Here is a 17,130-nt window from a genome sequence, read left to right on the forward strand (position 1 = left end):
TTCGTTATTAAAACTTTAAAAAGTTGGTGGTCTTACAAAATTTTCTTTTTGGTAAGACAATAATTGTTGATAGGCGATCAGAAAAACAACTTGAACTTAGAAATTCAATAAATTGAGTATCATAGATGAACGAAATCCTTGAAACTGAACTTCACTTTAGATGTAAATTGACTAGAGACACAGATTTCGGGTATTTTTTCTGCGACTCCTAATGTTTATTTTTTATGTTGAAGTTTCAACAGCAACATGAGCTTCAGATCGTTAAGATCGGGCAAGGTGCAGAAACATTATCGCTGCAAGATCAAAAAATTGGAAAATTCAGAACTCGCTTCGAGCTGTTTGGTTTATTTTCAAACTTTTGTTGTTGAGATCTGAAACAGCTTAGTTGTTTTGGATCAACTTCAACTTGTGGGTCCATTAGAAAATTTATCTGAAGTGATTTTCGCGAAAACAACGAAAATCAAAGAACAAATAGCGCCAGATATTGCTTCAAACAGAAGCCAAATCGCTTGAAACAATCAGAATTTATCTACTTCCAAAATTAGGCAAAAGTTGGGTGTGTTAAAAACGTTCACTTGTTGAGCCGTTTAGATCTGGAGCCTGTTGGATCGATACAATAAAATTTTAGAGGCAACTGAACCGATCAGCGCAATTGGCATAAAATATGAACTAGGGTCTTTTTACGTAAAACTTCTCTTCAATTCTTTAAGAGCATAATTTGAAAAGTTAGAACCTTTCAGTGAATAACGATACCTACACGAACTGGTAGTATTTTGAGCAAACATAGTTTGTTTTACCTCCCAGACAAGGTCTGGAAGTCGTAGCATCATTAGAATACGGGTTTTCAATGATAATTATATGTCCTATCTGCAAAAATCTACCAGTTACCAGGTCAAAAAGTCGTATTGATAATTACCAAGTCATACTATCGTATCTGATTAAAAATATTTCAATTACGACATTCTGGCTTGGTATCTGTACTAAGTCGTAATGATCAAAAAGTCATATTGATAATTATTATTGAGTCTTTTTGCCGTATGACGTATATGCAAGTGTGGTTAGAGATATTATGGTTAGAGTTCGTTTATTAAGTGATATTATTACTGCGATTATTTTAGTGGTTGTGTTTATTAAGTTAGTTTCGAAAGTGTTATATAAGTTGTTTATATTTTAATATTCTGTTGATATACTGACTGAGAACAAGTCATTATTATCTTTATATTTAACTATTTCATAAGTGTTTTATCCGTGCCGGTTATTCTAGGGTTATGTGTTTTTCATGTATTTCTAGATGTGTGCTAGATCTAAAATGTTAATTTTACTAGCCCTAAACAGGAGTTAGCTCAAAAAATGTTCACGAATATCATAGAAACAACAACTCTATCCACAATATTGGTTAACCAAAAGATGTCAGAGGAAACTGACACCAACGGGAATCCAATAGTGAGACTCCATAATCCTACAACATTTTAATCTAATAATGAATGCAATAATAAACCAGCGTGAAATCACTGAGAGAGTCTGTCATGCCGATGACGCCCATAGCGGAGAATGAGGACGATTTATAACGGCTTCTACACTCATTCTATGTAATTGCAAAAATATTTTATATGCAAGTATCGACCAGAAAAACCAACGCGCTTGTCACTTCTAAAGAACCCATGAGATGTTTGGCAAATAAAACAATAGTACAAGTCATGTAGGTCGAATATCCAGGCATACAAATGACCGCAAGCCAAAATAGAACAAATGAAGTCAGAGAACAAGCCAACAAAGCAAGCCGAATCTCAGGTGCACTTCGAGAATTTATTTTGAATGGCACCAACATGAGGAAAAAGTTAAAAATTAAAAAAAATATTAAAATATATCAAACATGTGTTAGACCCATACTAACGTACGCTATATAAACAAGAGCTGATAACAATAGAAGAAGTCGGGAAGAAGTGTCGGGGTACACTCTAACAGACAGAAAAGGGTCTGAAATAGTACCGAGCGATGGAAGATCACAGACAAGAGGACCTCTCGGAAGACCTCCAATGAGATGAGAGGAGTCATGGACCTCAACATCTCAAGAGAACTAGGTTAAAAAATGCAGCCCTAAGGCGTACAATAAGAGGAAGAAGTAGATAAAGAAGAGCGACAGAACAGGTGTGGAGGAGGCGTCGACTGGACCTTATATCGCGAAGAAAGAAATAATTAAAGCAGCTAAACAGCTAAAAAACAGAAAAGTTGTTGGGGAAGGAAACATCCCAAGTGAAATAATAAAGACATTATTAGACAAGCAGATCGAAGTAGTGGAGAACCTATTTGACAAAATATATAAAGCTATATAACAAGCATAATATAAAATAATAATATAAAAATAAAATATATAACAAAAAAATATCGGTGTTTATACGACTACCAAAAAAACTTTGGGCAATGTGAAGAACACAGGATCATTAGCCTGATAAATCGTATGTTGAAGTTTGCCCTTCAAATAATACACAATAAATTGGACGATCGCACTGGTGAAATTAATTTTTTTTTGGTTTGGTTTCGGAACAAGAGCAGCATGTTTTTCAATACGTGTGTTAACTGATATCGATTCTGATATATGCCGATGTTTTATAAACTTTCAAAAGGCTTTCGCTCTGGTGAAACATGAGAAACTAATGGATGTTTTAATATCATGTCACATTTACAACAAATATTTATGGATCATTTCATCAATCAAAGCTTTATCAGCAACAAAAAGCTAAAGTCAGAATCAAAAGCTGTCTGGCAAAATTAATATCGAGTAGGGAGTAAGACAAGGCTGTGTTATTTCACTCCTACTGTTTAACGTTTATTTTGTGGATTGGAATTTGGAATAAAACCAAACACAGAGAAAACCAAAACGATGGCACAAGTGAACAACACATTTGAACACGGAAGACGGAAAATTCGGAATCAGTTTCAACTGAACAGAGCACTACTCTTTGGTGAGACAGGAGTGAGATCAAGAGGAAAGCGCTCGATGACTGGCAGGGAGGAATTACCATTGACCGCATAAAAATCTGCATCCTGCGCTACGCCGATGATACGACTCTAATCGCTACATCGGAAGAAGAATTCATCAATCGTATGCGAAGAGTTGAAGAAACAAGCAACGAGTAGGCCTGCAGATAAGCAGACAGAAAACCAAAATAATGATAATTGATCGCCAAAATAATAACAGACCTAAATGTAAAAAGGATACGCAATATCGAGACAGTTGACGATTTTATAGCTGTCTTGGGACAACAATCTCGAGCAAGCGCGGATCCAGCGAGGAGAAGAGCAATAGCGAAATAATTCATGACCAAGTAGTAGTAGTGCTTTTGTGAGGGAACCCGCAGGGTCTGGCGAGTAGGACTTGAAGGCACTTTTCACTATTTCTCCTCCATCCATTCCCACCTTACCACTCCTGATCGTCACCACCTAGGCAGAAAACCTGTCCCGTCTCCCGAAAAAAGGCAAGGATTTTCGATGCGGGAGAGTATGGAGGCCCCAAGAAGGCGCCTACTGGTAGACGTCCAGTGATGCCAGACTCCTAATAGGTAGTATGATGTTTCCTCCGCTACTTCACATTGTGGACACAGGGGGTATCACCAATTCCTAGTAGATGTAGGTGTATTGTTGTATTGTATGTTCAGGCCACATTCGCCTGTCATGACCCCAACCAGAGTTCTTAGGGCCCAGCGACTCCTTGACATCAACCATTTGGATGTTGTATTGGATCCACGTGGGGTCCCTATCAACTCTTTAGCTTGTGTACACCCTCCCGCCTTTCTCCACATCTGTGTCGTGCCTCTAAGCGCCCTGTCATTTAGCTCTGTAGCGGCCTCCTTGCGTTTCCACAGGGTTAGCTCAGGGAGTTCCAGGAGGATGTTTTTTTTTCCAGTGTCGTCCTCATTAGGGCGCCTTCCGTACAACATTAGTGCCCCGTAATCTTTTATTTTTAATCTCCTTGTAAAGAGCAAGATCTTCGTTTTGCTAGGATTAATTGATAATCCGGCATCGGTGCTTCTTCTCCTTCTGGTGCCTTGTATGTCTTCAGACATTAGTTTAGGAATTCATGAAATATTTCTCACAATATTACCACATTATTGTCTGATATTGCGTAGCCAGGACAGCATTTTTCGCACCATCATTGCAGATATTGGTTGTTCTGGACTTATCAAAAGCCACTTCCACGTCGAAGAAGTGGGCCAGTATCACTTGCTTATCTTGTTCTCCCTGTTCAGCTTTTTACACCAGAGCATGGCGAGCCGTATCTGTCGACCTTCCATTCCTGCATGCATGCCGCTTACTCTGTAGCGGAGTCCTGACGAGGACTTCCTTTGTTAGGTGCCTGTCTATCATCTTTTCCAACGATTTCATAAATAAAGACGTTAAACTTATGGGTCTGAATGATTTCGGCTCGGTGTAATCCTTTTTACCACGTACCGCCAATCATTAGGGACATATTTATTGCCACGCTAGCCCTGAAGATCCGTCGGAGTAACGGGAGTAAGACATCCAGTCCCGACTGCAGAATTTTTATAACGGTTGATTACTAATTATTCCGTGTGGACCTGCGGCTTTATATGAACCGAAATGCAAAACCGCCCATCCGATCAGTCAAAAGAGTAGTCATCGCTGACTACTCTTTTGACCAATGGTGGTTTAATCCCATTCGTTGGGACAGACCTTGACCTCCGAGCCCCCGGTGTTCCCGTCCTAAAAAGAGTTTCGCTAGGAGAAGTTGTAGGGTCTCCTTTCACCTTTTCGTCCAGATGCCATCGTCCTTCTCAAGAGATGTTCCAATATCGTTTTGCGATTTACCTGTGCTGAGGTAAGTCGACTGATCCATTACCAAACTAACCAAAGTAGAGAAAAGCGATCACATATCCCTTAAGACCAAAATGACACCGGTCAGGAGTTTGGTGTTTTCAGTCTTCTTGTATGTATCAGAACGCTGGACTTGCATCACAATGCTGAGCGTGTCCTAAACTGCTACTCCTGCTGACATCAGTGCTACCCCCGTAAACCCAGTGCTTAACAAAATTCCCCAATTCCATTTTCTTACATGCTTGATATCGGCTTGATATGTTGAGATTGATTCAGGATATTTTGAAAGCCAGATCTTTTTTTCTTCATCCAGAATGGCTTTGAGTATGTCAGAAACATTGCAGATTTGATATATAAGAAACTTGCTAAATATACAAGTACCAGACAGCAAAAATACTTGGCTTGAAATGATGTCCTCACTGTCAGCACCTGATTTAACAAATTCAACGAACTTGGCGACTACCGAGATGATAAATAGTACACCGAAGCCATGGAAAATGAGATTGTATTACCAGTAGATTCAACATAGAATCGCTCAACCACGAAAGCGCTAAGCCACTTTACTCAGATATATGCAAACAGCATATTGCTGATAATCCAATAGTGCAAAATGAAAATCCTAACGTAGCATGGAATAAACTGAAAGACATACAGGGTGTCTCGAAATTAGGTGGCCAAACTGGAACGGTGAAATCTGCTCCCGAAAATAATATTAATTTTTCAAATGAACAGGTATCGAAAAATGTTTCCTAACGGAGCTACGCCTTCTTGAAGAGGGGCGCAGTAGTAGAGTTTTTTTGCAAATTATTTCTAAACTTTAGTAAGTTTGATATGCTGAATCTACATCTGAAATTAAAACTGTCAGAATTTCATCATAGACGTATAATTTTGGTTAGTTTGGGTTAGAAGTAGAAAAAAAGCTCTAACTTTTTTCTGATACTATGAATCAGTCTTTTTTCTACAAATTGTGGAAACCTGAAGTATTTTACGAAGAAAAGAAACTTTTAATTTACTTCGCTCAGCCGCACCGATTTCCAACTAAATGACTTAAAACACAGGGTGTCCCGTAAGCTCATGATCAAAAGGGTACTGCGATATTCTTTGTACCAAAAGAAGACTTTGCAAGCGACTTAACTTTCATTAACAAAAAATGTCTGGCTCTTTGCTGTTGATGGTCAAAGTTCTCCAAAAAATTTATCTTTTTCGAAATACCGGGAGACTGGTACGATGTTCAACCGTTTTGGGCAAATGGTAAATTCCTGAGTGTCGTGGTACAAGAACTACCAGAACTTTTTAGTTGGAGGATAAAATCAACTCATTTTTTTTAGGTTGATGCACTAATCATTTGTCCACAATTTTGTGCTCATTATAAAACCTTGTAGCGTTCATAGTTTTTGTGTAAAAAAATATGTCTGTTTTCTCGTCACTTCCAACATGGAGTTAGCTGATATTCATTTCGTTTATGGTTAGAGTGTCAAAGGCGGTTTCCAACAAGCAGATTACCACATAGGAAATTATTTGGAACTGGACATTAATGGGGGAATTTAAGAGATCAAGGATCACTTAGACGCTCCCGAGGACAAGGACGACGTTTGGGTAACTATGCTTTAGACGGAGCGCTAAATATAATTTCATATAATCCTCAAATAGCAAAAGCTAGTGATTGTCTTCGTGTAATTTTTTTGATTATTAAAAAAAGGATGAAGGATAAAAAATAAAATATTGCACAAGGACATACAACACATGATTTAATTGAAACCATATTTTCAGATCGGAAGAATGACTCAAATGCAAATATTGCATCCTTTCCACTATAAAAAGTTACATAATTTAAGAGCCATCGATTTTCCAGCACCAACAGAAAATTATATATTTTAGGTCATCGGTTGTAGTCTGTTGTTGGGGTCAATATAAACCATTTATTTTTCAATAATTAATATTTATTCGAATCGAACAAAACCCTTAATTTATTTTTGCGTGCTATAATCGGTGTTGCATGCAATATTGTGCAATACACAATCATATTCAATTAGTAGCTAAATCAATAACTGAGGACAAAATGATGAAGGCAGATAAAATTTAAAATTTAATTGAAACTAAATCCCTAATTTTTCACACATTCTCGCTTCCCCCTCCAGACCAAGTGAATTAATTTTTCGATCTTAAGAGAATATATGAACTTAATGAACAGGTAAGGTTAGAAAAAGTTCAGTTGCTATGGGCCGAATTTACTGGGGTTCAGAGAGATTTAGAATTAATTGTTTCTTGTCACCACAGATTACTCAGACTATCAAATTGAATTTGGGAATGAGTTATTTAGCCCCACAGGTAAGGCCAAAGGTAAACTAGATCGGTATTTCATAGAAGTCTCTCAACAGGAACCTCCCCGCAGCACTCAGAGTGTTGATAACACCAAACTTTCGACAAATCTTAACGTCAATTTGCCTAAAATAAAGTTCCCAGAATTTCATGGTGCATTTGAGGCTAAGATTCAATTTGAAAACTCGTATAATTCTTCAATTTATAATAACCCATCATCTATCAACAACGTCGAAAAGTTTTGGTAGTTAAAATCTTGCACCAATTGAGATGCTGCTAATTCATTGACCTCCATCGAAGTTTCTGACGCTAATTATCATAAAGCATGGGATTTGTTAGGCAGTAAGTATCAAACCAATAAGATAATCATCCAAACTCATTGAAAAGCCATTTTTGAGTAAGAATACATTCATAAAGAAAATTATCTTTCTTTAAGAAACTTCACTAGTACAGTCACCCAACATTTAAGAGCATTGGAATTATTAGGCCTACCCGTTGAACATTGGTACACAGTTTTAAGTTCCCAATTGGCATCGAAACTTGACCAGGTCACCAGCAAAGAATGGGAAGACTTTCCCTCTTAATGAAAAACAGACACACCTTCATTCTGCCCGTGCGGGCTTTCTAGTCTCCCATCGCGCGCCTCCCCAAGTGGCGGATAGGGGAATGACTATCAGATATGGTGGGTACCGAGGAAATCAAATACTTGGGGCGTACCGAAACTAGCACCGTAGTATCTGATTCAAATTGAGCGGCTACAAACAGCGTCTGACCCAGATGACGCAAAAATTCGATAGATCCTAATAGAAAACACCAGATGAATACAGCAGAAATGTATGTAGCCACATATGATAAAAGAACGATGAAAACCGGAGAACACCTTAGTTAGATCACAAAACGAACTTGAGCAGAAAAAGTGGTACATTCTTAGATTATGTGAAACCTTCCAGAAGAGAAAAGGCTAAACGCCACGCCAGGCCACGGGTTGTATCAGAAAAATTCTGCCGAGCCTGGGCAAGGAGGAGTAGCTTTTCTTGTAAATAAAAGACTGAGACATCTGATAACTGAACTGACACGGTGATCTACATGACAGATAGAGATACAGTATCCAATTCATCAACGGATAGGCCCCCATAAGCCAGCCAAACGATGTAAGACAGGGAAGATCAACAGGAATAAACAGCCTTCATGGTCTTAAATACTAACCAATTATTCATGCAAAATAATCGGCCAGCGCCTTTAAAACTTAGAAATGAAACAGTTGGCGTTGTCATCACTCCAAATGGACCAACGGACATTATTAAAGATTTCTGCGATTGCATTGTTATAATGCACAACAATTTTCTATCCTGAAAGTTCAAGTTATACCAGTTGAGTCCGAAAAGAACATCCGCAGTTCTTATACTTTGTAATGAAAGAAATGTAGTTTTGTAGCAAACATCAATGTTAAAAATGTATAAACCAGGCTTGGAAGTTGTTGCAGGTGATAATTTGTGCATACACACCTCTCAGCAAACATAAATGGTCCGTGGGACGTTCTATTTTGATCCCTGTTATCCCGCATGGGTTGATCCTTGGTAGGATGTCTCTAGACCGCCCCTCGCATCGCACAAATATCTCGTGCAGATCCCATGCGCGTCGTCCCAGGAGCGGTCTATTTTTTGCTCCCAGGGACGTAATGAACAGGACGTATATGTAGTAATAGTAATTAGCGCGCTCGAAAAAGTTATATATTATTGTGTTACTACAGACAAAGTAAGTAGCTAAATTATACTTTTATCACTTTCATGTATGATCTTCGTTTATATGTATAAAAGTATGCTAAATTTCCATGCTTTCGAACGTAAAGCCATGTCCAAAACGCCTAAAAATTGAGCAAAATCTTAAATCACCGTTAAATAAATGAAAGAACAAGTACATTATTAAATAGTTTACAGTGTTCTTATGAGGTCAGCATTCTAATGAGGGCCTTAAGAATCTGATTTTGCCTAACGCTTGCTGTGATCCGAATAGACTTAGTGAACAAGTTCTAACATCGGTGGCGAGGCCTAAAGTAGAAGCTGTCCAAGAACCTTTAGTTGGACTTAAAAATGATAAAATATATCTCGTTTTTATTACAGATGTCTTGCTAAAAATCCGCTGTTTATACCACGAAGAAAAGGCATTAAAATTGAAACTCAAAATTGGCTCAGGTACGCGCCGAAAAGACTGAAAAGGAAAACATTAACTTTACCTGTTTCAGTTAGAAGAGCATAGCAAAAATAAGTTTAGTTTGATACCATGCGTAAACGCTTTTTGTTTGTTTTGAAATATAGGTAGGTATATGTTATGGGTTCAGTATGTTGTTTCTTCTAAAGTGCTTCCACTCTAAATTTTCTTAATAATAAAGCTACCTTCAACGTTTTTAGAAAGTTTTTTTTTACTTTATACATATTTGTTCCTAGCAATAACTTGACGGTTGGCTAATTAACCTAAGAACGTTTCACAGATGTTCTCTAAGCAACCCGTCTATAATCCCCGTAATATCCCAAATGAGCTTTACAGGAACAGTCCCAAAAGTATGTCCCATGAACGGCCCACGTAAATATGGGGACGTACCGGGACGTCCGAGGGACTTAGGCCTATACCCTGTAAGGACTTCCGTGGGATGTCTCAGGGAGCGGGGTGTGTTTGCTGGGCTGAAATTTGATCTCTTTTGCCAGCCATCTCAAAGCGAAAACTTGCCTGACTAAAACGGTAAAGTCGGACAGAATAAATAGAAAATCTCTTCCAGTTTGGACGTAGAAAGTTGTTTATTTGTTACTTCGATTTTCTAGGTTTCACGCGATAAATTGATGGTACTGTTGGATTTTTTAATTGGTTCAAGTTGTCGAATAAGTTCAAGATTCCATCAGTATTTCCAAATATTGTTTTTTGTTATAAAAGCGACTAACTGGCAAATTGGGAGGCAACTGAAATAAAATTGATGCAGTTTACAAGAAACTCCACAAATACCACGTACTTAGTTGAATTACTTAGGTTCTTGCCAAATTTGAAAAATGATTAAATTAATAATTAGCTCTTTTAGCTCTATTTTTTTATATCGTATTTACTTTGGCTAGACACAAAACAGAAAAAAATATCCGGGATGTCCTATCAAAATTTAGCACATTCTAAATAGGGATAGTTTTTAAATCCACTTCTCATCAAAATAAGAACACATTGATTGATTTCTGTTTGGAGCGTTATTTCTATAAACGTCCCATACTGATATATGAATAGTGTATGTCTTAAACACACAGGCCATCATTTGTAGCGGAGAAATTAGCTATAAAATATTTTTTATTTATGTGGGAAAAAAATCGATATTTTTCAGGTCTCCATTTAAAATGTCTCTCTTTACATATATGCTGTTTCATACTTTATAATATCCCTGTGGATCTCACTTAAGAGTTCTAATCTTCTAGGTTCTGCTTTTATTTGATTCATTTATATTTTTAAATTATTTTGTGTATTTGAATGATTGAATTGTATCTCGCCAGTCAATATAGTCGATGTCTCATATTTTTGTAGTTGTAGGAAAAGTTTTTTGCACTTTTTGCAGACGAATACCGGAAAGGTGTGCAAATAAATGCATACGGTCCACCTTTTTCTTTTATTTCTGTCTTTAACTGTGCATTCATTTAATTAAAAATTCGCTTTCAACTCGTCGCAAAATCATATATTGCAGCCAACCTCGGTGATCGCCGGAATCTCGCGGGAACGGCAACACTAGAGGGTGGGACGAACGGGAGTGTTAACATCGCTGCTACTTCATAGCAGGAACACTAGATGGCGCGGCGGTACTTCCGGGCAATGGCTGGCCGTTTTCCAGGGATTCTTCGATAATCATTGATTGATTGAGATTGTGCCAAGAAAACAAGCGTTAGTTGAATTGCTCAATCTTCGATTGTATACGTTTGCGAATTAAACCTAACAATATCGAAAGTGGAATTAGTAGACTCGCGGCGTAGGACGAGTGACCGTTTTTGGTGCAAATAATGCACCACGGGTGCATTATTTGCTCATAATAAGTGAAGTTTTGGTGCGGCGAACAATCTCGAATGACGATCGGCAAGGGTGATGATCAGGATATGGAGGATATTCTGGATTGTGAGCTAGAAGAGGGGGAGACTGGCTCTAATTCAGGCGATAGCGTGACCTCCAAGGCGGTCAAAACGGCAATTTTGGAGCACTAAAGCGGCCGAATTAGGCTAGCTCGTGGGGCGTGCCGTGGTCCCCTCAGATTAAAGAGATGCATTTCTTTACATTTTTCTATGGGAGCAATATTGGTTCACAGTCTATACAAAAGTAGGTACCTACGGGGCTGATTTGCCGGCTCGGTATTCAATTTGATATATATGAGTGGCATCAACAAGAAAATAGCAGGAAAACGATAGCCTTGAATATATTTAATGTTATATTTGCTTAGTTTGTAATAAGCGACAAGCAAATGTCATTAAAATAACAGCGTCGAAATTTTATATTTAAAAATTCATACGAATTTTTGGTGGTAATTACCAGAAAACATAATGAAACATTCATCATGACAACACCGCAAAGGGGGTAAAGGTACATGATAGTGACATGATAGTAAGAGGGGAAGAGGATTTGTTGGACAAGTAAATACGGCAATTTCTCGTGTTTTTGGTGATAACAAGTGATAATCGTRATATTAATAAACTGTTACGCTTAAAARAAATCGTGCGAAGTCGTTTCAATTGCAGGAAAATCGTYCTAAATTTTCKTAACCTGTACTGTTTTGCACGATTGTAAACAGGGACCAGCGGYGTGRGTTGTTTTGAATTTATAAGCTTAGAGCCATATTCGATCCCTATTGAATCGCTATCAAATGCTTAAAAAATGTGCGTTGCTATTATAGCGTTTATAATGTCAAACATATAATGTAGAGATAAAGGTCAGAAAATCAATTAATCTTTCATGCTTGAATAAATCGATTAATACAGATTTTTACTACGCATATGGCTGGCAGCCAAGCCAGTTGATTTTCCGATTAATTCTACTCTTTGCTCGGTACCTACTTTATCCCTACCACCTGTTCTTTATTGATAAATCGCTGATCGATAGAATTTAATGTTGGACCCAAACAAATCGGTCCAGACAGTAAAGATTGTTATATCGATCGATGGCTGGCTAAGATTGACCCACTGGGTGAGATTCATGGCTGGTCAGAGTACCAACGAGTCTATTTTATGAAGGTTAACTTGCAAAGCGCTGTACGGACGTGGTTTAGTAGGCGCGATAACTACCACTTTAGAGAGGGGGAATGGTAACAGGCGTTGGTAAACGCGTTTCCGAAGCAGCACGATTACGCGTACCTCCGCAAGGAAATGCTGTCCAGGAAAAAGTCGGATAGTGAGTCAATGATCCATTATTGTCATGAGTCGGAGTTAAGCTCGGTCTGATCGAGATAGATAGATAGACAGATATATAGATATATAAAATTTATTAAATATTTACAATGGTGTAATGCATACAAAGTTACGACATGGCCAAGACCGGTTGCTCCCTTTGCCCATGATCTAAATCGGCACGCTAAGTCATCCATTATCTGGCCAGTGCCCTAACATGGACATTCCCGAGCTAGTCTTATGCACGACAACGTCAGGAGATCCGCGTTGCGGTTTCAATTTATTCGAGGGGCATTTAATAAGGACAAAAGGCCTTCCTGAAGGGAAGCCAAAGACCCTTTCTGCTTCGTCCTTTAATCTTGATAACGTCAACCGTGGCGTAAACCGCTGCCAGTTTCAATCTGTGAAAGACCGAGGCCACGCCCCCTCCCTCTCATCGGTGCAAAGACCAGTAGGCACCAGCCAGAGCAAGAATCAGTAGAGATCGATCGTTCTAACCATACAGAGTTCATACTTTGATCGATCAACATCGTGCTACGCATCGCGCTCTGTTGACAGCTGTGACTAGGGTTTACCAGTCTTGGTTTTGCCTAAGTTCCTGTATTACGCTGATACTAGTGTGCTTTTCAGCACGTTTCTACAGCTAGTGCTGAAACTTCTGAAGTTTTTTTGTGTGACTGTGTGTGTTGCAGGACATGGAGGAGTCCAAAGCAGTCCTCGCAGAGGAGGTGCTGAGGCGCTAGAGACCAAACTAGAGACACCATGCTGGAAGTTGCATTCTGGAGAGACCGGGTGGTGAAAGCGGAAACGCTGCTAGCCGCCAAGAACTCCGGAGTGCAGGATGTGGCTGCGGAGGAGAAAATGGAGGAGAGCGCAGCATTCTCCAGTGATAGTGAGGTAGTTGAGGGACCCGCTGAGACAGCAGCCTCCTTAATTGCCTCCAAGGAGGGTAGGGGCCCGGTGACGGACTCCTCAGACGGCGAGGGCTATCAAATCCCAAATCGCTGACGAAGGAGGAAGCAAGACCTGTGTCCTCCAGTGAGGACAATACTAAGGCCCCAATTTTGTCTACAGATCCGGGACCAAGGAGGGACCCTCGCAGTGCAACCCAGCTAAGGACCAGCCAGCCGGATGATAGCAACAATAATAAGAAAAAGCAGGCCACCCCTGCCGCCCAGCAGCTTGATGTCGAGCAGAGGAAGAAGCAGATCACCCCTGCCGCCCAGCAGCAAAGTGAAAGGAGGGCAAAGGTACCTCCAACTATCCTTCGCGAGAAGGACAAATACGATGAAATAACGCGAAGACTGATTTCCAAGAAAATTAATTATGGATGCGGAGTGACCACCAAGGAGGGAGTCAGAACACACCCTCCAGCCGCCGAAGACTACAGGCAAATGACTAGGGTACTGGATACCTATAAATACCAGTACCACACGTACCAGCTGGAGGAGGAGAAACAGCTCAGAGTGGTGATTAGAGGCGTCATTGAGTCATGGAGCAATGGCAAAATCAGAGACGAGCTAATTGCCCTAGGATTCCACCCAACAACCATAGTGAGGTGGAAGAAAAATGGCCAGCCAATAGCAGTAGTACTGGTGCTACTGCCAAAAACCGGAAAGGCCATACTCGACGTCAGATCGCTGGGAAACCTCAGAGTCAGAGTGTCAGCTCTATGGACATGGTCAATCCAAATGTACAGCCGCCGCAAAATGTGGCAAGTGTGCGGCCGCACATGAATGAAAATGGAATGTCCAGTTCCCCGCGAGGTACGCAAACTGCGGAGGCGCATACTCTGCCTCCTTCTCCGGATGCCCTGCGAAACCGATACAAAAGCAGCAGACAAGAAAAGAAACACCGCCAACTCGCAGGGCAGTCCCAACTATCACCGCATCACAGCACTCAGTCGGCCAAAACAGCAGGAGCTACAGCAGAGCCGTCAACAAACCATCCAGGCCATGCCAAAATCAAATGCAGACATTCATGGCCGCCATGCAAGCGCAAATGATTGCACTTATGAGCAGTCGTGTCTAGACTGCTCAGGCCCAAGCCTCTGTGTGTCATGTCTTGGAACGCCAACGGAGTGAAGAACAAGAAAATAGAGCTTCAAGACTTCCAGGACAAATAAATACAGCGTCAATGTGTGCCTCATCCAGGACACCATGCTAAAACTTGGAGATAGAGACACTTCGCAACTATCAGACACACAGAGCAGATAGGCCAACTAGGGGCGGAGGCACACTAGTCGCAGTGAAAAGGTCCATCCAGCACCATGAGATCGTCAAGCCTCCGGCAAATCTGGAGGAATCCATAGTGGCTGTCCAAATGGAGAAGTCCGAGATCGGAGTCGGGTCCGTATACGTCAGTCCAAGCGCTACGTTGTGTCCCGCGGATGTTCAAAGGCTTTTCCCAGATAACAGACCAATGATACATGGCGGGGACTTCAATGCCAAAAACACAAATTGGTGATGCAATTTCAACAACGCCAAAGGCAACATGCTATCAAACTCAAAAAAATAAAAAATAAAAATTCAACTTTCGGTAGGGTCTGGTTCTGGTCATGCGACTGCTTTGAAGCTAGCTTCCGGCAAACCTCTCTAGTATGGCCATAGTTTTTGCAGAAGTTGCACTGCTGTCTTGGTTTCGGCATGGCATTATGTTGACATCGAGTTGTGGGGTCAAGTAACTTGAAACTGTGCAAAAGTTGTTCAGCTTCACGAGATTTTTCAATCAACTCTATGAATGTGGCTACATCTTCGCGGGAAACTCTTTCCTTAATCTTTACGTTGAGCAAACCATAAATCATGTCTAGCTAGACATGTTTTGATATGGCTGAATCGCCTTTCAGGTGTGATAACAGAGCACGGGCTTTGCCTATAAAGGTATCCGTTTTGTGTGTACCTTGTTCCATGGCAAAGAGTTCTCTGTAGATTTGGTGTGGCGGTTTAATGTATCCATATGCTTGTATGAGAGCTGTAACTGCTTCATCGAAGGTGAAAATAGAGGATTTTACACCCTGCCACCAAGTTGCTGCACATCCCGTCAATAGTTCTATAAACTTTGTTACAAAATTCGCTGCTACTGGGGATGAAGCATAGTTATATAAAATTAATAACACGGAGTACACTCTGTCCACAGATCTCCTATTTTTTCGATTGTATTTCCTGTAAAAAAAAAAGAAGAATTTGCGTTCGATCAAAAATATCTTCAAATTCATATATTACTATTACTAAAAATCCCCATTTAGTTTCAAATTGTTAATTATTATATGTATAATTTAACAATTTTGGGAATTATTTTATGCTAACCTTTTTTTTCTTTCATTACGTCTTTAATCTTCTAGGCTGAAAAGTTTTATAATAACGTGAATTGAAACTTACCGCCCTGAAAGCGTGAGTTGATAAAAAAAAGTGAAAAGATGCTTAGCGCGTTTAGTTAGCGACAAAGACACGTTTGTAATGTTTAGACCAACTTTGTACGACAAAGTTAAATTTCCGAAGAGAAACCGGCTGAAAAATAAATTTGCACAAAACTTCCCAATTTCAACAAAAACGACGATTTTGAGCTGAAAAGATACTTGGCGCGTTTAGCTAGCGAGAAAGGCACGTTTGTGATGTTTAGACCAACTTTGTACGACAAAGTTAAATTTCCGAAGAGAAACCAGCTGAAAAATAAATTTGCACAAAACTTCCTAATTTCAACAAAAACGACGATTTAGAGCTGAAAAGATGCTTAGCGCGTTTAGTTAGCGAGAAAACCACGCTTGTGATGTTTAGACCAACTTTGTATGACAAAGTCAAATTTCCGAAAGAAACCAGCTGAAAAATAAATTTGCACACAACTTCCTAAATTTCAACAAAAACGACGATTTTGAGCTAAAAAGATACTTGGCGCGTTTCGTTAGCGAGAAAAACACGCTTGTGATGTTTAGTCCAACCTTGTACGACAAAGTTAAATTTCCGAAAAGAAACCAGCTGAAAAATAAAAATAATAAAAACGATAAAAAACTTTTGGCCGCCAAAACAGCCGCCGAGCAGCAGGAGGAAATTGAGAATATTTCCTGGATGTCCTCCAGCGACAGCGACGGTATCGTTAAAGGACCCGCTAAGGCGGGATCTCCCTCAACACCCCTAAAGGAGGACAGGGACCTGCTACCCAACTCCTCTGACGGCGAACTCCTCTGACAGCCCATAGCAGTGGTCCTGGTGCAGCTGCCCAAGACTGAAAAATCAATTTTCGAGGTGAGGGCACTCGGAAACCTGCGAGTGGGAGTGGAGTCGCAGCATGCGAAGAGCCAGACGACCCAGTGCTATAGGTGCCAGCTTTTTGGACATGGGCAGTCCAAATGTACACCTGCTGGCAAATGTGTGAAATGTGGAGGAGTGCATGAATCCCGAGAATGCCAGATTCCTCGGGAAAAGGCAGCAAGATGAGCCAACTGTGGAAGAGCTCACCCAGCCTCCTACTCAGGCTGCCCATCAAAGCCCACTCCAAAGTTGCAGACCATGAGGCAACCCCCTGCAACTCGCAGGACAAGCCCGCCAACCACACCACAGCCACAAGCTGCCACTGTAACCACCAGAAACTACAG

The 17,130-nt window shown here is 40.2% G+C and overlaps 1 long non-coding RNA gene across 1 annotated transcript; it reads left to right on the plus strand.

Moving 5' to 3' along the window:
- The first annotated feature begins 6,304 nt into the window (after window positions 1–6,304).
- On the plus strand, window positions 6,305–6,763 carry LOC125503006. The gene is made up of 2 exons (XR_007280646.1): window positions 6,305–6,429; window positions 6,604–6,763. It is a non-coding gene; the product is annotated as an uncharacterized LOC125503006 (long non-coding RNA).
- Window positions 6,764–17,130: the final 10,367 nt, after the last annotated feature.

The sequence above is a fragment of the Dendroctonus ponderosae genome, unplaced genomic scaffold (genome assembly GCF_020466585.1).
Source record: "Dendroctonus ponderosae isolate FM_Combo_2020 unplaced genomic scaffold, Dpon_F_20191213v2 Dpon_F_20191213_11, whole genome shotgun sequence".
Taxonomy (NCBI): Eukaryota; Metazoa; Arthropoda; class Insecta; order Coleoptera; family Curculionidae; genus Dendroctonus; species Dendroctonus ponderosae.